General features: G+C 42.1%; 1 pseudogene across 1 annotated transcript in view; it reads left to right on the forward strand.

Annotated features, from left to right (window-relative positions):
• The first annotated feature begins 3,440 nt into the window (after window positions 1-3,440).
• Window positions 3,441-20,807, forward strand: part of LOC110487300 (VPS10 domain-containing receptor SorCS3-like) — a 433,335-nt pseudogene continuing 415,968 nt past the window's right edge. The window contains exon 1 of the transcript XR_016485458.1: window positions 3,441-3,544. The product of XR_016485458.1 is annotated as a VPS10 domain-containing receptor SorCS3-like (transcript). The remainder of the gene's footprint in view (window positions 3,545-20,807) is intronic.

Consider the following 20,807-nt stretch of genomic DNA (forward strand, 5'->3'; position numbering starts at 1 on the left):
GCTGTCCCTGATTGAGAACCATACCCGGCCAAAAACAAAGAAATACAAAAACATAGAAAAAAGAACATAGAACGCCCACCCTAGTCACACCCTGGCCTAACCAAAATAGAAAATAAAAAGCCTTTATGGCCAGGGCGTGACAGCCCCGCCCCCTTTGTCTCGCTCAAACTCACTCACACATTGACACTGACAGTGACAGCTCGAAAACTAGCTAAAATAGAAAATGGAAAAGCAGAGTTAAAAACGTAAGGGTTGGGCTGAAAAGTTAAGAAACAAAAGAGTCAAAAACTTCACTCAAATGCAAGTACTGTAAATGTAAAAAACGAACCGACTTATTCGGTATTAGTACCAGTGCCACTGACATTAACATCGAAGTGCTAGACCTGCAAGAGGAAGATGCCATAACCCAGTTTGTGGGTAAAAGAGTAGACGGAGAGGACAGCGAAGCCAAAGATAGGGCAGCCAAAGCGATAGATATGTGCCTAAATGTGTTTACAAATACGACATGTTATATCAGAATTTATGAGTGAAATGCAAATACTATTGGTCAGCTACTGCTGTGTAAATGTACTAGAAAGAAAGAATTGAGGTAAAGACGTACAGTAACTGGGTTTTCCAACCGGCTAGCTGGAAGAACTCAAATTTGACACCTAGCAAAGCTCTGAATGCCTAGATTTTGCCATCCTGTGGGGATTTTGTGGGAAATGGCAATCACTTGAGTATCAGTGATTTAGCGTCGTATAATTTTACTTAGCTAAAAGAAGCATTTTCGTTTGATTCTGATTGTTTTTGCCTTGTCGTTCTAAATCCTAAATTGCATTAAACAAACACAAACATACATTTTATTTCATATCTATACAGCCATTGGTTGCAAATAGTATACATATTGTAAAACCAATCAAGTCCTTTCCCTCTCAAATTCATATTTTGTGCGGGAGAATATGGCTACAGTGATTTGCTAGCTATGATCCTCATCGCCACAGTTCCTACCACTTCCCCTCTTCCTCGACAATGCATTGAAACTCAACCATGCCAAAAGTCCGGTGTGAACGGCGAGTAAAGCCACACAAAAAAATGTGTTGTGTTGTCATTCATTCACTTGGTATGAAAAAGTGGGGCTGCTGCTGCTGTGTTTTTGTAGTTTTTCCCAAAATTGGGACTTTATTAGTTCATTTCTATATTATTTTATTAATATCAAGGTTGATGACAGGCCCAGTCCAGTTTCAGTAGACGAGAGCATTGATGTGGATGACAGGCCCAGTCCAGTTTCAGTAGATGAGAGCATTGATGTTGATGACAGGCCCAGTCCAGTTTCAGTAGAAGAGAGCATTGATGTTGATGACAGAACCAGTCCAGTTTCAGTGGAAGAGAGTATTGATGTTGATGACAGAACCAGTCCAGTTTCAGTAGAAGAGAGTATTGATGTTGATGACAGAACCAGTCCAGTTTCAGTAGAAGAGAGCATTGATGTTGATGACAGGCCCAGTCCAGTTTCCGTGGAAGAGAGGATCTTTGGGGTTGATGACAGGCCCAGTCCAGTTTCAGTGGAAGAGAGGATCTTTGGGGTTGATGACAGGCCCAGTCCAGTTTCAGTAGAAGAGAGGATCTTTGGGGTTGATGACAGGCCCAGTCCAGTTTCAGTGGAAGAGAGGACCTTTGGGGTTGATGACAAGCCCAGTCCAGTTTCAGTAGAAGAGAGGATCTTTGGGGTTGATGACAGGCACAGTCCAGTTTCAGTGGAAGAGAGTATATTTGGTGTTGATGACAGGCCCAGTCCAGTTTCAGAAGAAGAGAGTATTTTGGGGTTAATGATAGGCCCAGTCCAGTTTCAGTAGAATATAGCATTGATGACAGGCCCAGTCCAGTTTCAGAAGAAGAGAGCATTGAGTTTGATGACAGGCCCAGTCCAGTTTCAGTGGAAGAGAGGATCTTTGGGGTTGATGACAGGTCCAGTCCAGTTTCAGTAGAAGAGAGGATCTTTGGGGTTGATGACAGGTCCAGTCTAGTTTCAGTAGAAGAGAGGATCTTTGGGGTTGATGACAGGTCCAGTCCAGTTTCAGTAGAAGAGAGGATCTTTGGGGTTAATGACAGGTCTAGTCCAGTTTCAGTAGCAGAGAGCATTGATGTTGATGACAGGCCCAGTCCAGTTTCAGTAGAAGAGAGCATTGAGATTGATGACAGGCCCAGTCCAGTTTCAGTGGACGAGAGCATTAAGGTTGATGACAGGCCCAGTCCAGTTTCAGTAGAAGAGAGAGTCAGGGAAGGCCAGGATGCCAGACCAACTTTTGATTATTTCAGGAGACCCAAGTCAGATGACCTAAAAATATTTTTTTTGTTTCCACCCTATGCAGGAATCAAAAAACTCTGTGGTACAGATGGTTTTCTGTTTTAAAGACGGCACCAATCGGAAATGGCTGTCACACAATGAAGAAAGCCCTTCGTTATACTGTACAATTTGTATGGCATTTGCGAAGCCTACTGACAGCATTATTTTTGTGAGTGGAATGGCGGATTGGAAACATGTTCACCAAAGGGTAGAGGAGCATTAGAAGAGCAACATGCCCAGAAGTAGTGCTGAAGCATACTTTTTTAAAGTCATTGGCAAGAGGGGGCTCAGTTACAGGAGGATGCAGTCTGAGGCTGCGTATACATTAGAGGTCACCAGTATCCATCACGGTCATTTCTTGAAGTTGATAATACTGATGGGAAAGTATGACATCTGCTTGAAAGAACATCTCACCGAATGCATCGAGAAAAGCAAGAACCTACATCAGTCTGGGGCAAGAGGTTCTCTGATCACACTCCTCTCAAAGAATACTGTCATTCCGTCACACCGTCATTCACACAATTCAGAGCATTATCCAAGAGACCATGTCAAGTGAATTGCTTCTCTAATCTGTCATCCTCAAAGTCCCCCAATCAAGTGCATGTATGGTGCTATGCGCATGTCCTTAATCTGGTTTTGACACAACTGAAGTTGTCTTAGGAAGTGGGTCACTGTTTGCTTTCCTTAACGACGTTGCTGTGTTACTCCGTGAATCCGACCAAAGAATGGATGTGTGGGAGAAGAAGAGCCAGGACACACGACACAGAAGCTATCTTCAATCGCAGAAACACGCTGGTGGGCTAAGGATAGTGCTTTGAAGCAGGTCTCTATATCCTTTGGAAAACCAAACCAGGGTCTCTATGTTGACACTCAGCCATACAAGGACAGGCCAACATGAAGACAACTGTTCGGGTGAAGGCAAGAGGATTTACTGAAGCTCTTCTCTGGTATAAGACGACACTGACAGCTCAAATATTTATTTGGATATTTGAGAACATGTCACCATTGTCCAAATACCTGCAGACAAGTGGGACGGACATCCTGTCTGCCCATCGAATGGTTGTGGTTACCACAGGAAACTCTGAAAGGCATTTCAAGAGACTTTGACACCATTATGGCAGCGGCAGACACATTTGTTCAGTTTGCAAATAAGAAGATCAAAGAACAGGATGAGGACACCGAGCTGGAGGAGGTGGAAGCCACTCTGCCACAGAAAGGGCAAGAAAGAAGAAAATCATGTCTGGAGAGATGGCTCAAGAGGAAGCTTTGACAGAGGCAGAGAGTGACTACAAAGTTCAAGTCCACAATCAAATTATAGATACAGTCACAGATAGTATCCGCAGGTGATTTCTGTCTCATCTCATATGCTGACTTAGCCCTTCTGGACCCTCGAACCTTCTCCCAAATAGCATCCAATGGTCTTCCAGAGACAGACCATCAAGATCTCAGCAAATGTTTGCTTCGATTTGAAGGCTTCAGGTGATGTAGATGAATCATGACTCATGATGGCTTGTGCTGCTCCCTTAAAGGTTACGTTCTATTTTTTGGAGAGGTTTTCAGCCATTATTTTTTAGGTGTACTCCCATGACTTAAAGCCAGCCAGCTGACCCTGAGCAGCAGTTAGACAGTTCTATGTCTCAGTGAGTATAGTGGATATTTTAGAAACTATTTTTCACTCCAGGCTTCATGTGATGTGAGGTAGTTCAATCATGACAAATTCAGTGTGTGTTCTATAGAAGTTTTATACCAATGTAATGTGCAGTGTTTGTGTGTATTCTACAGCCTTTTTAAAGTAGTACTGCAATAGTGGTCAATGGTTGTGATGCAACTAGGTGGTTGTATTAGGGTCCGGTCGTGTGTGTACGTGCGTGCATTTGCAGGGCGGCCGTGGTAAAGTATATGGGGGCCGGTTCTGGTGGGCGGGTCAGGGACGTTTTTTTCTCCCAGTCCGTCCCTGGTTATAGAGCAGAGAAAAGTCCACTACTGCGAGTCAGTCTTCAAAAATAATCAAAAATTAATTGTCTTAGAAAATAGATATTTCAACATCTAACACGTTACATCATACAACAGTGAAGCTCTTCAAAATGAGCTTCAGGGCAGGAACAAGGATAAATAAGCCAGGTGTTTTTGTCAGCATGTAAAGTAATTGAAGTCAGGTGTAGTCATTAAGAAGAGTAAATAGTCCAGGGTGTTAGGAGAACGTTGTCATCCCCAAGTCTCTGAGATGTGACCTGGCATTCATTCAGCCCAGTCATATCCCTCCGCCGTGAGAAGGCAGTTACAGCAGTAACCCACCCGTTGTATGAGACCTGCCCTGCTTGGCTGGGGTTCTGATACATCACTGTGACGGTTGCCACAGTGCTGGGATTCCTTATCAACAAAACCATAAAATCATATGATCATATTTCACTTTGTTCATATGAGAACTGGTGGGACCCAGAGAATGAGGGATGTAGAGAGAGAACAAGTAGAAACATAGAGTTAGAGAGAGATCAATCTAAACACTAGTCAGAATAATCCAGAACATTATAGTTCATACCCATGAATCAACAAATGGTCGCAGCCATAAACTTTGCAATGTCTCTGCATTTGATTTGCTCTGTTCCTCTCTGTTCATAACATGAATTGTTAATTGAGATCACAGCTCTGCTAAGAAGATTTCTGGTCTGACTTTTCAATAAAGGTCAAGCCAACACCTTCAAGTATCTCAAAGTCAGCCTGTCAATTTTAATGAACATCCTGACCTTAAACAATGGAAGCAGATCAGTAATTCCTATAAATAATATTCAAAGGAGCGGTCCCATATCTCAATTTGTTGATTAGGGATATGAGCGAAGTGTAGGCAGACTTTTACCGTGTACCCTAACAATGAAAATTGATCTCTTGCATACGTTATTCAGATCTGTCTCCTCTCTTCATCTATGTCTTCTGAGTATCTTAACTTGGCGGTTGAGCAGTTTATTGCTCATTAATTATTCAGGCTTAGCAAATAGGTACACAAGTATAGAAACACAGAAGCGTTTGATATGCATTGTGTGATTATTTGGGGAATTTGTACCCTTTTCTACTTCTGGTGTAGTTAGCCAAAAATTACCTCCCATACTGGAGATCCTAGTTCCTAAAGGGAATTTATAGTATGCTTACTGAAGAAACACTCACAGTATGTACCTTGTCACTTAATCACTCAGTAGGAAGTCTGGGAGGTATTCAGAAAGGTAATGTCTTCGGCGGTGCTGCTGCATCAGAGCAGATGCCTGGATGGCAGATGCTGAAACCTCTTCGAGATGAGCCTGTCTGCATGTATCCAACTTAACGCATCATTTCCCTGACTCCAATCCAACTCAACAGGACCAGCATATCGTACATACAGAGGCTGTGAAAACAAAACACATTCAATATAACTAGACGGAAACGTAACGCATAGCTTTTAACTTTTCAAACAAATATGTCTTACAGGAAACTTAATTGCTTCTCACACAACATTCTTGAGCTCACGTCAGCTCAACATGAACAGTTTTTTTGTACAGAGGTTGCGAAAACATGACAGTTAGCTAACATCACTATAATTATTTCATTTTTATGATACGCGTGAAGTGGTATTGTTAGATTAGAAGGTTAGACTAATTGTGTAACTGTGAATTAAATGTACTATATAATACAACATACAGTATTTTCTGGACATTTGTATTAATGAGTCTCTGTTGTAGTAGTAATGTTCTCATGTCACACTTATCTATGACTACTTTCCCAACTAAAATGTATCATAGCTCAAAGTTCAACACATTGTGAAGCTCTCCTGCTGTGAATTAGTGGGTGTCAATTCACTCCTTAAATTGTCCTAGAAAGAAAGAAAACCTTTAAAAATGACTGAAATGCTGCTATCAGATAGGCAGCTGTGTCAACTGAGACAAAGGTGGCTACTGTACGTGGAACTCAGAAGGCATCATTGCGATGGTGAAGGGTATATTCTCTGAACAAAGCTCTGGCTGAAAAGACACGCATGTCTTCTGAAGGTAACATCTAGTGATTTGGAGTGGAGGGGATTCCTCTGCCGTCAAACAGCGGAATAGGGGCAGAGAGAGAGAGAGACGAGTGAGACAAAGACAAGATACAGAGAGAAAGACAAGAAATAGAAAGACAGAAAGAGAAAGGTTGATCTGGGACATCCCTTCCATCTCTCCCTTGCCATTTATACCCTCCTGCCCCCCATTCCCAATGTGCCACCGTGGGGGTCATGCAGGGGTGAGTGACATCCTTTCAAATGACATAATTTTGCAGAGCGAGCTGATTCCCAGGCTGGCTGATATTTCACAGGTCAGTGCCTGTGTTGCGGAGAGAAGGGGACCTGTCGTTGAATATTCCAATCAAGTGAGAGAGACGGTCATTTCTTCAAACAATCATCTGTATTTAATACCGATTCATTATTGCAATAATGAAACTTGCGACCCCACACCCTTGAGAAAATGCAGAGTTCTTATATAGTAGATCTAAAAATGCTGAGTCATGGCTGGTTCCACCCCTCCCATGCAGATCGGGGGCATCATAAGCCACCTTAGGTTCATCTCGTGGTTATCTGCACTGGGTGTTTTGTTTTACCTCCAATCCAGCTTAGTTTCCCAGATGCAAGATTGATTAGAAACAATGAGGGATTGTTCTACTCCTCTAGGCTATCTCTATCTCGGGTCACACACACCAGATCCTGTCTATGGAATGCAGTCTTTTTTTTTTATTTTTAGGTTTTATCATCAAGGCATCGTCTCAAAGCCCAAGAGACACAGACGAGAGAGTACTCATCAAAGCATGAACATAATCTTGTAATTTTTCTCCCATAGTCCAACCTGATGTCTCTGACCTTTTACAATTGGACTTGGACGTTACCTCAAAGCTCCAGAGGTGCTATAGAACTTTTTTTTTATTGGAATCCAATAAAAAAAAGTGCTATGACTGAGATCTGATTTTGATAGTCAAATAAACGTCTGACGGTAGAGGTTTTCAGATCGATTCTCATATGTTGTCGAATATCTATGTTTATCATGTTGTGTTATCATCATGTCGAGGCGCATACAGTATATTCCTTATCAAAGCTGGTCAATTTAGATTATTCATAAGCAGATCCAGGACTCGGCTCAAAATGAAGGATTTGCCAACATAGTCCTTTGCGTCAACAGATAGGCTTTAGTCCGTGGCATTGTAACGATTTGAAAGGATCCCTTGATATACAATATCTACATCTTCCGTTTTACAGTGAAACTGCTGTGAAAAACACTCATAGTTTTGCTCTACATATAGGATTTATAGTCATTTCAATGGGCACGTTCTTCTCCCCTCCCATTTCCTGGGGTCTGATACATTAATCACTCATTCTATAATTAAAGTAGTCATTTATTTAGTTCCTTTCTCACAATATTTAAATTCCAACCTTTTTAATTACATTCTCTTGGGTTTTCCCCTCATATCCTGAAGCAGACTCTAATTTGCTTTCTGTCATAACAGTAAATGGTTGGATTTTCATCACCAGCTTTAACCGCTCATAATACGGGTTTTCAACACAAATGCGACTCAAGAGCAGCTCCGTTTTGAATCCGCAGCTCTCGGTTTTGTTTGTGCTAAAATCTCATCAAGCCGCCACATGTGTCAGTGATAAAGGCACAATTATTTTCCTCTTGTGCGCGAATGCTTAATTGGTTAGGTTTTTTTGTTAGTTGCGGCACTGAAGTTTTCATTCGGTTTGTACGACCCTCTACTTCGTTGTTTTGATACTAGGTTTGTTTTGGAGTTTTATAACTCACTGGACTGGTCATGAATCCAAATTGGAAATGTGGACTTAATCATTAATTCAAGGATGTACAGGCCAGTGTGTACTAGTACAAATTGTACACTGACCTTCATGCATGCAGACTGTACAGTCCTTGTTGCCTCAGACATGATGGTGCAATGTTTTGTATTCTATCTGGCCTACAAGTCATACAGTGTGTGGCCTTAGAAGTCTTGAGTGCATCACTGGTATTCTGACATAAATAACATAAATACTATAAGAAATGCTACTTTCTGACAACTGTCGTTAGGGGTCCTGATTGGTTGCCTGTGGTTGCTTGCTGTTGATGTGGGCCTACGTGTGTGTGTGTTGTTTTTAATTTGCCTACCAATTGCCCCTACCACATGATAGTGAAACCACACCGCCATGGACGCCAAGGACTTAAATCCATTGAGATTATGGATGGACTTTTGCCAACGCTGTGACAGAGTTCTGAGAGCATTCTGGGGACTGAGAGAAGGTGACATGGGATGTGTCGAGAGAACAACAAGAACTGTCTCAATGCCAGCCGGACTTATCTGATTCCTGTGAACCTGGCCTGGAAAACAACATTATCCATTTCAATGAAAAAGATTAGGCACAATGTTACTTCTTCACCCTTCTCTTCCTGAAGTTTTGGGAAGTTTTCTCGCCTTTTTCCTTCTTTTCTTCTTTACTTCCTCCTTCAGATCAACTCAGCCCATCTCCTCATTCCTGAGTTATATGTTTCCATAATATTGGCTCTGAAACTACTTATAGAGAGGGAGCAGGCAAAGGATGTAAGAGGTGGAATATATGGCTTCCTCTCACTTTCACTCTCTCTGAGTTATGTATTTTATATATCTCTTTGGAGAATTTCTGGAAACAACAAAACACATACCCTTTGAGGGGAACGCAGCAGGATGTAAGGCAGTGAATATGTTTGATAGTACACTATCAAACACCTATTTTAGAAAGCAAGAGCATTGCCTTATTTATCCCCAGATCCCAGCCTGAAAAACAACCCTTGTTGAAGTTAAACAATTGCATGTGTGTGCCATTCATTCCACAACGTTATTTATACCCGACAGCGAGGGGGATTATGAGTATGATGCCCATCAGTCAACCATAGTTTTGGCTAGGTATAAATCAAGAGTTTGTTTGGTGCCTCTCATCCATTATGACAAGGCTTTGAAAAGCCTGGGAAGATCCCATACAATTATTGTAAATGCTAAAGTGCACACGGAAAAGGGACAAACCGTTTTTCTCAGTAACTCAATATTTTGTGTAATTTCTCAAATGTTTTGAAAGCGTGGCAGTCTTTAGAGAGGCGTAGAGATACTTCAGCAGCATCCAACTAAAGAGAGGTGGATTATTGACTTACCCAAAATGCCAAGGGGCATGTTAGAACAGATGATGTGTGAAGTCACCTTTTCACATCACCCCCCAAGGCTAATGGTGAAGAGAAATGTAGCCTTTAACTCCTCCATCCACAAACGAAAGCAGCAGGACTGGGAGCAGTGAAGATATCCTGTAAATGGTCAGAAAAACAGACTGTTTAAATCAATCTTGATGAAAAAAGGAATTTAAAGAAGTACATGTAGCTGCCAAAATACAGGAAACACTAGCATAAAGTGTCTTAGAAGGGCATTTGGCCACCACGAGCCTCCAGAACAGCTTCATTGCACCTTGGTATAGATTCTACAAGTGTTTGGAACACTATTGGAGTGATGTGACACCATTGTTCCACGAGACATGTTGTTGATGATGGTGGGGAAACGCTGTCTCAGGCATCCCATCCTTAAACCTAACCCCTAAGCCTAAAATATCCTTTTTCCTTGTGGGGAATGGTGAAATGTCCCCAATTGTCCGAATGTTCCTTGTTCTAGTAAAACCCAACACACACACACACACACACACTCTTTAAACCCCCTATGCTCCTTTGAGACCCCTCTTTCAAAGTAATTGAGATCTCATCTTCTAGCCATGGTAGTCAAAACAATTGGAAACGGAGCATTTTTATACATGACCCTAAGCATGATTGGGTGTTAAGTGCTTAAAAACATCATCCAAATGTCAGCGTTTCTTACATTATAGTTCTTCAAAGCACTTCAAGAGTGCATTTGTGAATGAAAGCAGTGACATGTTTTCATGCAATGGCTTAAAGTGCCATGAAAGAATTACTTAGGACCAAAGTGAGATTTAAACTGCCATGTCTTTGTAGTTGTTTTTCAACCTGTGTTCAGTAGCTTGTCACAATACCTTATCTAGTGTGCACTCTTGGTGGTGAATGGAAGTATGGATTGATGCCATGATGGCCTTGCCTAAAGTGCCATGGAAGTATGATTGGTGAAATGTAAACTTTCATGTCTCATCGTTTTTCCCTGTACAGTAACTTGCATAAAAGTGTGATTTGTTAAAAAAACACTTACATTTTTTCCCCCTGTGTCCAGTAACTGATGACAAATGCTGTATCCTGTGCTCACTCTTTATTTTATTTAACTAGGCAAGTCAGTTAAGAACAAATTCGTCTTTACAACGATGGCCTACACTGGCCAATCCCAGTCGACGCTGGGACAATTGCGCGCCACACTATGGGACTCACAATCATGGCCAGTTGTGATACAGCCTGGATTTGAACCAGGGTGTCTATGGTGACAGTGCTAGCACTGAGATGCAGTGCATTAGACCACAGCGCCACTCAGGAGCCCTCTTAGCTCTTAAATGCATACAGTTCCATGAGAGTTAGGGTAAAGTAAATTTGGCGACTGAAACTTTCCTGTCTCATAGCTTTTCTCCTCCACAACATTTAGGGGGTGCTTATTCATGTATTTGTCCTGTTACAAGTGTGACATGGAAATGTGTTTCTTGGATAACCCAACTCCTCCTGAGACAACCGCAGGGAGTGGAGTTACGGCCAGGGTCACTATTGCCCAGCGCCCCTGGAGCAATTTGGGGTAAGTTCCTTGATCAAGGGCCCAGCAACAGATTTTACACCTTGTCGGCTCCAGATTCAGATCAGCGACCTTACCCAATACTCTAAACCTCCAAGCTACCTGCAGTAGCTATACAGTACCTACAGTGCTTACTCTTGGTTCTTATCTATCATTTTCTTTCCACACAGTGGGAATATTCTTTGACTTCCTAGTTTATTATCAAAAAGCCAGAAAGCCTAGATTGTGTAGTGAATCTGTTTCTGCATCAGTCACATTTCCCTGTTCCTGCTGTTGTTGTTTTGTTTCACACATGGACTGTTTCATATTTCCTCTTCCTGTCTCTGTTGCCTGTTTCTCATTTTTCAAGGTCACTCCAAGTGTCGAGATAAAAAATTAAAAACATTGCCTCTCACTGATTGGACCCAGTCTGTAAATGTGAATGTTTTTCCCTCCATTATTCATTCATGCTTGAGTTTCCACCCTCCTACATGTCTCTCAGCAACAATCTACTGTGCTCTTCCGGCAAACACAGTCAAATATCTTTCCGTACCCTTAATGTGGCAATTTTCCAAAAGTCATTTTCAATTATGCTTCAATGGATTCTGTTATTAGAGGAGAGATTATTCTACAGCTAATGTACCTTAGGGGTGAGAAGTGTGTGTGTCTCAATGCCTCTGCGTTGTGTATATGTTCCAACAGATGAACACTCTGACAGCTTGTACAATGCTGATCCCCTTCCTGAGATAAGGTATGCTGATGGCAGCAGAGATTATTAAAAACTATATTGGCTGCCTTTGCTCTCAACACCTTCCTCTACTGATGCATTCTCTTCATTCTTTTTCCCCCTCTTCATTTTCTCCTCCTTTTCTTTCTCTCTCTCTCTGTTTCTCTTTGGCATGCAAGCTCTAGCGGAATGGATTTTCATAGTCTCCACGGAACTTTCAGCTCAACTACTGTCTTTGAACTCAAAACAACGGTAGTTTGATGATGGGAGGCTCTTGTTATTTATCTTGAGATGTGATTGTTAATGGTGTATATTAAGGGTTTAGAATAGCCTGAGACAATGTGCTATCACAGTCCCTTTTACTGTGGGCCTTATTATCGGTTTACTGTTTCTTTATAGGCCCCCGTGTTACATCTGCCACGCCCTCTACTTCTCATCCTGTGTCTCCCTAACCTGCCACCACTCCCACAGTGCTCCCTTTCTCTCTCTGTGTGACCGGAGACAGATGTGCTGGAGTCAGAGCAGATCCCCACCAGCTGCAACCTGTTCCATAATCAAGACCTCTACAAATACTCAGCCCTGCCGCTTCCACGCTGCCAGATCGTAGCCTCTGCTCAGTTAGTCTGCATTTCAAGCCGTTTGTTCCTGCATGGATCTTGTTATCCTGTGGTGCCTGATTTCCCTAGCCTGATGCTGCTTTTCTCTCCGCTACCGTTCTGTGCACTCAGACTCTGGTCCCTGTAGCCAGTCCCTTGTCTCGTCAGTCCTGCTCCCCCTGGCCTGCACCCCACCCCCCCTCTCTCTTCAATAAATACCTTGGTTACCTTATCCCTGTCTCCTCGTCTGAGTCTGCACTTGGGTTCACCTGTTCCACCCCGCGTAACACCCTGACTCTGCGAAACATTTTCTACCACATTCTCCGTGTTGACTGTTTTCAAGAGGGTAGAGATCGTTTTCCTCTTGTTGAATTTGAAACACTTTTTATCCCAGCATCTCACAATGTGAGATCTGCTATGAGGATGGATAATGAAGAGTTAGAGCGGTTTTGGTGTTGAATAGTTTGTCAGCTTATTCCCCTCAACTATTCACTTATTTCCCTTTTAGTTGGTTGTTGCATGATCTTTTCACATTACCTCTTCATCTGTCTCTAAGATCTCTGACCCCACAGTCTCTCTCCTTTCCATCACTATACATCAGAGCAATGATGGTAGGATATTTCCCAATTCATGCCAATTGCGGTTTGCCTCTGCCAACCAAATCTCAGTCGCTAAGTTCTCATCATTCATTTTCCTGTGTCATCTAGAAGTCTTGGCATCCATCCAGACAGTTGATTAATCAGGATCTGGTGTTTGGACCCATATTGCATCCCATTCCCCTGTGCTCTGGCTAGGAACACATATTACTAATATTATCTCAAACAATAGCTGTAGAAATGTTTCACAGTGGATTCAGATGTTGTGTTCAGAACCCTCTGGATGGCTGTGTTTTGTCTACGTTCAGAATAATGTTTAAGCATATCAGTCAGAGGAAAGATCATGTTTTGAGCCTGAAGGCTTGGTCTTGCCTCAGGGTCTTCAGCTAAGAACTTTCCTGTTTTCTCTCTTCTCTTTCACAGTTGCAATGTCAGGTAAAGTTTTTCCTTTTTGTTCATCTCACTTCTGACACCAACAACCTGAACATGTCTAATTTTTGTGCCCGGGTGGAATTATTTGACAGGGTGTTTTTAGTTTTTCTCCCTGGCTAGCCTGTTTGGTGACTTCTCTTTGTTTTGTTTTGTTTGTTCTTTACTATCTCTTTGTTGTTGTCTGCGACCAGCCAAGTCAGCTGCAAGAGACCAAGAAATACCTCAGTCTGTGAGAACTGTGCAAGATCGATCGGCAAACTTTGACTTCTGGAACAATACGGGAATAGGACTTCTGCGTGGGTTCTGCTCATGAACGCCCCAGGCTTTATCTTTTTTGTATTGTGTGTTACGACAGACTGAGGTGATTTGGTTTGGGAGTTTGGTCCCACTCTCGTATATCAAGCACTAGGTTTTTTCCTCTCTCCCCAGAGCCTGGTCTCCACACAGTGCCTCTGCACACCAATGTAATTGTTCTGCTTTACAAGCAGCCATCTGGCAAAGCCTCACAACAATGCCTAATGAGAATTCTGGACTTTATTTACTGTTCATTTGATGTTCATGAAGGAACATGCACATTGTTTATCCCATCTCTCTCACGCCTCTCTGAAATTGATTTAGTAATGAAATAGCTCCTCACTTTATGTAAGCGCAGATGGAACCTGGCCAAAACGCTGGGGGGGGGGGGGGGGGGGGGTTGAATTCCAAGAAGAAACAACCGGGACTCTGGAATTTCCCTGGACTGCTTTTGTAAGAACCGACGCTGGAGTAGAGAAGCAGGTGCGGAGAGTGAACATTTATTTTTGCACAGACATGGAACAGGACAGGACCAGTGTCAGAACCGGGTAATGCAACGACATACGACAATTAATGCAGGAGCGGGGAACAGAGCTGGGGAACAGACAGATATAGGGGAGGTAATAACACAGGGGATTGAGTCCAGGTGAGTCCAATGAATCGCTGATGCGAGTGATGAGGGTAGCAGGTGTGCAAAATTATGGTGGCTGGAGTGCGTAATGCTGGGCAGCCTGGTGCCCTCGAGCACCTGGGTGGGAGAGCGGGATCAGAAGCGTGACAGCTACATGTACAGGGTTGGGGAGTAACGGATTACATGTAATCGGTTACATGTAAGGATTACAAAAATCAGTAACTGTAATTTGTTATGTTACCAGCAAAAATATTGTAATCAGATTACAGATACTTTTGAAAAACTAGATGATTACTTCAAGGTTTACTTTTAAATTCAGAAAGGATGTTTGTGGAATTTTTTGTTGTTGACATTTCTTTGTTTTCTCAATGACATTCAAATCAGCATAAAAAAAGTTGCACGTTTAAAATTGAGACCACTGTGATGACACACCAAATGTGTTTGAACAGGAATAGGCTACAGACCAAGCTATGTCTTCCAATGGTGCGAATGCTGTCGGCTTCCAAAGATTATCCAACTTGAACAAACGCTAGGATGTAAGGGTGACAGCAGTGGTGTAGTCTACGACGATACTGTTATCACTTATTATTGATATCTACAGTGGGGCAAAAAACTATTTAGTCAGCCACCAATTGTGCAAGTTCTCCCACTTAAAAAGATGAGAGAGGCCTGTAATTTTCATCATATGTACACTTCAACTATGACAGACAAAATTAGAAAAAATAATCCAGAAAATCACATTGTACGATTTTTATGAATTTATTTGCAAATTATGGTGGAAAATAAATATTTGGTCACCTACAAACAATCAAGATTTCTGGCTCTCAAAGACCTGTAACTTCTTCTTTAAGAGGCTCCTCTGTCCTCCACTCGTTACCTATATTAATGGCACCTGTTTGAACTTGTTATCAGTATAAAATACACCTGTCCACAACCTCAAACAGTCACACTCCAAACTCCACTATGGCCAAGACCAAAGAGCTGTCAAAGGACCCCAGAAACAAAATTGTAGACCTGCACCAGGCTGGGAAGACTGAATCTGCAATAGGTAAGCAGCCTGGTTTGAAGAAATCATCTGTGGGAGCAATTATTAGAAAATGGAAGACATACAAGACCACTGATAACCTCCCTCGATCTGGGGCTCCACGCAAGATCTCACCCAGTGGGGTCAAAATGATCACAAGAACGGTGAGCAAAAATCACAGAACCACACAGGGGGACCTAGTGAAGGACCTGCACAGAGCTGGGACCAAAGTAACAAAGCCTACCATCAGTAACACACTACGCCGCCAGGGACTCAAATCCTGCAGTGCCATAGTTGAAGTGTACAGTGCCTTGCGAAAGTATTCGGCCCCCTTGAACTTTGCGACCTTTTGCCACATTTCAGGCTTCAAACATAAAGATATATTTTTTTGTGAAGAATCAACAACAAGTGGGACACCATCATGAAGTGGAACGACATTTATTGGATATTTCAAACTTTTTTAACAAATCAAAAACTGAAAAATTGGTCGTGCAAAATTATTCAGCCCCTTTACTTTCAGTGCAGCAAACTCTCTCCAGAAGTTCAGTGAGGATCTCTGAATGATCCAATGTTGACCTAAATGACTAATGATGATAAATACAATCCACCTGTGTGTAATCAAGTCTCCGTATAAATGCACCTGCACTGTGATAGTCTCAGAGGTCCGTTAAAAGCGCAGAGAGCATCATGAAGAACAAGGAACACACCAGGCAGGTCCGAGATACTGTTGTGAAGAAGTTTAAAGCTGGATTTGGATACAAAAATATTTCCCAAGCTTTAAACATCCCAAGGAGCACTGTGCAAGCGATAATATTGAAATGGAAGGAGTATCAGACCACTGCAAATCTACCAAGACCTGGCCGTCCCTCTAAACTTTCAGCTCATACAAGGAGAAGACTGATCAGAGATGCAGCCAAGAGGCCCATGATCACTCTGGATGAACTGCAGAGATCTACAGCTGAGGTGGGAGACTATGTCCATAGGACAACAATCAGTCGTATATTGCACAAATCTGGCCTTTATGGAAGAGTGGCAAGAAGAAAGCCATTTCTTAAAGATATCCATAAAAAGTGTTGTTTAAAGTTTGCCACAAGCCACCTGGGAGACACACATGTGGAAGAAGGTGCTCTGGTCAGATGAAACCAAAATTGAACTTTTTGGCAACAATGCAAAACGTTATGTTTGGCGTAAAAGCAACACAACTGAACACACCATCCCCACTGTCAAACATGGTGGTGGCAGCATCATGGTTTGGGCCTGCTTTTCTTCAGCAGGGACAGGGAAGATGGTTAAAATTGATGGGAAGATGGATGGAGCCAAATACAGGACCATTCTGGAAGAAAACCTGATGGAGTCTGCAAAAGACCTGAGACTGGGATGGAGATTTGTCTTCCAACAAGACAATGATCCAAAACATAAAGCAAAATCTACAATGGAATGGTTCAAAAATAAACATATCCAGGTGTTAGAATGGCCAACTCAAAGTCCAGACCTGAATCCAATTGAGAATCTGTGGAAAGAACTGAAAACTGCTGTTCACAAATGCTCTCCATCCAACCTCACTGAGCTCGAGCTGTTTTGCAAGGAGGAATTGGAAAAGATTTCAGTCTCTCGATGTGCAAAACTGATAGAGACATACCCCAAGCGACTTACAGCTGTAATCGCAGCAAAAGGTGGAGCTACAAAGTATTAACTTAAGGGGGCTGAATAATTTTGCACGCCCAATTTTTCAGTTTTTGTTTGTTAAAAAAGTTTGAAATATCCAATAAATGTCGTTCCACTTCATGATTGTGTCCCACTTGTTGTTGATTCTTCACAAAAAAATACAGTTTTATATATTTATGTTTGAAGCCTGAAATGTGGCAAAAGGTCGCAAAGTTCAAGGGGGCCGAATACTTTCGCAAGGCACTGTACCTATGATGAAAATTACAGTCTCTCATCTTTTTTTAAGTGGGAGAACATGCACAATTGGTGGCTGACTAAATACTTTTTTTCCCCACTGATGTGCATTACACTGATGCTCTCTCATTTAGATTTTTGCGCTTCACGAATAGTGGTTGTTGTGGATGGCTGTTCATATATTTATATGTGTATTTGGACCCAATAATGGTTGAATTCAAGAAGTTTATGCTGCCTATCAATCATTGTTTTTGAACCCAATGGACAGACAGTGAAAAATGTGCATCCCAGCATACGGAATAACAGCGTGGCTTTTATTGCTCAATCTAATTCATGCTGATAAAAAATAAATAATCCATAGGCCTAATGGACACGTGCTCAAACTCGCAAACTTTTGATAGACTTAAAGGGAAAATCTGTAGTTGCTACATCCATTTTTGTCTATATAAAAATATATATCCAATATGTATCCAATTCTATACATACTGTATATATCCATTGTTTCTTGAAGAATATACTTTAAACATGCCTCAATAGCTCAGTTCAACTGTCAAAATCCATGAGAACCAAAAATATAAGTTTGTTTTTGCCCAATGTTTGTAAACATTGTAAATGTAAACACACTGTATAGCCACATAACATGGTTGCAATATCAAATTATTGTCACAACGGGTGTAGACTTTACAGTGAAATGCTTACTTACAAGCCCGTAACCAACAATGCAGTATTAAGAAAATGCTAACAAAAAAAGGTAATAGACAAGAATGACAAATAATTCAAGAGCAGCAGCAAACAATAGCGGGGCTATGTACAGGGGTTAACGATACAGAGAGAACGCTTGCAGAGCGGTAGCAGAGAGAAGAGTTTATGACAAATAATTAAAGAGCAGCAGTAAACAATAGCGGAGCTGGAAACAGGGATTAACGATACAGAGAGAATGCTTGCAGTGCGGTAGCAGAGAGAATAGTCTATGACAAATAATTAAAGAGTAGCAGTAAACAAGAGGCTGGAGTCTGACAATTTTTAGTGCCTTCCTCTGACACCGCCTGGTATAGAGGTCCTGCATGGCAGGAAGCTTGGCCCCGGTGATGTACTGGGCCGTACACACTACCCTCTGTAGTGCCTTGCGGTCGGAGGCCGAGCAGTTGCCACAGCAAGCAGTGATGCATCCCGTCAGGATGCTCTCGATGGTGCAGCTGTAAAACCTTTTGAGGATCTGAGGACCCATGCCAAATCTTTTCAGTCTCCTGAGGGGGAATAGGTTTTGTCATGCCCTCTTCAGGACTGTCTTGGTGTGATTGGACCATGTTAGCTTGTTGGTGATGTGGACGCCAAGGAACTTGAAACTTTTTAACTGCTCCACTACAGCCCTGTTGATGAGAATGGGGGTGTGCTCGGTGCTCCTTTTCCTGTGGTCCTCAATCATCTCCTTTGTCTTGACCACGTTGAGGGAGAGGTTGTTGTCCTTGCGCCACATGGCCAGGTCTCTGACCTCCTCCCTATAGGCTGTCTCATCATTGTCGGTGATCAGGCCTAACACTATTGTGTCAACAGAAAACTTAATGATGGTGTTGGAGTCATGCCTAGCCATACAGTCATGAGTGAACAGAATGTACAGGAGGGGGCCTAGCACGCATACCTGAGGAGCTCCCATGTTGAGAATTAGCTTGGTGGATGTGTTGTTACATACCCCTTTCCACCTGGGGGTCGGCCCGTCAATAAGTCCAGGATCCAGTTGCAGTGTGAGGTGTTTAGTCCCAGTGACCTTAGCTTAGTGATGAGCTTTGAGAGCACTATTGTGTTGAACGCTGAGCAGTACTCAATGAGTAGCATTCTCACTCCTTTTGTCCAGGTGTGAAAGGGCAGTGTGGAGTGCAATAGAGATTGCATCATCTGTGGACCTGTTGGTGCGGTATGCAAATTGGAGTGGGTCTAGGGTTTCTGGGATAATGGTGTTGATGTGAGCCATTACCGGCCTTTCAAAGCACTTCATGGCTACAGACGTGAGTGCTACGTGTCGGTAGTCATTTAGGCAGGTCACCTTAGTGTTCTTGGACACAGGGACTATGGTGGTCTGCTTGAAACATGTTGGTATTACAGACTCAGGCAGGGAGAGGTTGAAAATGTCAGTGAAGACACTTTCCAGTTGGTCAGCACATTCTCAGAGTACACGTCCTGGTAATCTGCCCTGCGGCCTTGTGAATGTTGACCTGTTTCAAGGTCTTAGTCACATCGGCTGCGGAGAGCGTGTTTACACAGTCGTCCGGAACAGCTGATGCTCTCATGCATGTTTCAGTGTTACTTGCCTCGAAGCGAGCATCGTGTCACTCAGCAGCTCTCAGCCGTGCTCCCCTTTGTCGTCTGTAATAGTTTGCAAGCCCTGCCACTTCCGATGAGCATCGGAGCCGGTGTAGTACGATTTGATCTTAGTCTTGTATTGACGCTTTGACTGTTTGATGGTTCGTCGGAGTGCATAGTGGAATTTCTTATAAGCTTCCAAGTTTCTTATAAGCTCCTTGAAAGCGGCAGCTCTACCCTTTAGCTCATATCAGGGATGGTTAGTCCTTGCATCCATAGCTCTGTCTATTAATCTTGGAGTGGTTACATTTCTTCAGGCCTAGCCCTCAGATTTTTACCAAAACATAGGCGGGGCTGCACTTTAAACAGCTGCATATTTTCAAGATATCAAACTGTCACCAACATATGTAAACAATAGGCCAATAGCAAATGCAGCATATAACATTCCTTTTTCACATATAAATAGCACTTTTCTGTAGTGCTCAAAGCATGCCATTCCATGAGCGCTGCATTTATTTTTCAACTCGAATCAATGAGCCCAATGAGTCCTCCATAACAACAAGATCAAAAACAAAGGAGTAGGGCTGGCTAATAAATCCTTCATTTTGGGGTCATGCTCCGGTAAAACAATTTGGCGAATCTATACATTCACATTTCCAAGTTCTATTCTTGAAGCTCAAGGGGTATAACATTTATTGGATTGGCTGTAATTCTGATAGACTTTGGTTTTTAATGTAAAGATATAATATAATCTTATTATTTATTATACCTTGTAGAAAGTGATGGGTTAGAAGAAGCCTACGTATCCAACCCTTAAAGTAAAATGTAACATCCATATAGCCAGCTATGTAAACTTTAACATTGATTTATTCATAAATAGATGTCATTCAATTGGTAACATACATTTTTGTCTTCTTCTAATGCCTCTTATGGGGAAAGTAATCTAAAATTAATTGAATGTAATCAGATTACGTTACTGAGTTTGGGTAATCCAAAAGTTACGTTACTGATTACAAATTTGGACAGGTAACTAGTAACTAATGGATTACATTTTGAAAGTAGCCTACCCAACCCTGTACATATATACATGTTACACATTCAGCAATCTGTAGTATGAGGTACATGGTTTTAGTGTTTATGAAAAATCTTTTCATGAATCTTTGTATTCTGTATTTCCTTTTTAATGTATTTTACCCCTCAGTGTATACGATAACACAACAGTATTACTTAATACTTAGTTACTTATCTCTTTCACTGTAGGTGTATTCTGAAGCAACT

Source organism: Oncorhynchus mykiss, chromosome 13 (assembly GCF_057628025.1).
Source record: "Oncorhynchus mykiss isolate SJ-2025 chromosome 13, ASM5762802v1, whole genome shotgun sequence".
In the NCBI taxonomy this organism is placed as follows: domain Eukaryota; kingdom Metazoa; phylum Chordata; class Actinopteri; order Salmoniformes; family Salmonidae; genus Oncorhynchus; species Oncorhynchus mykiss.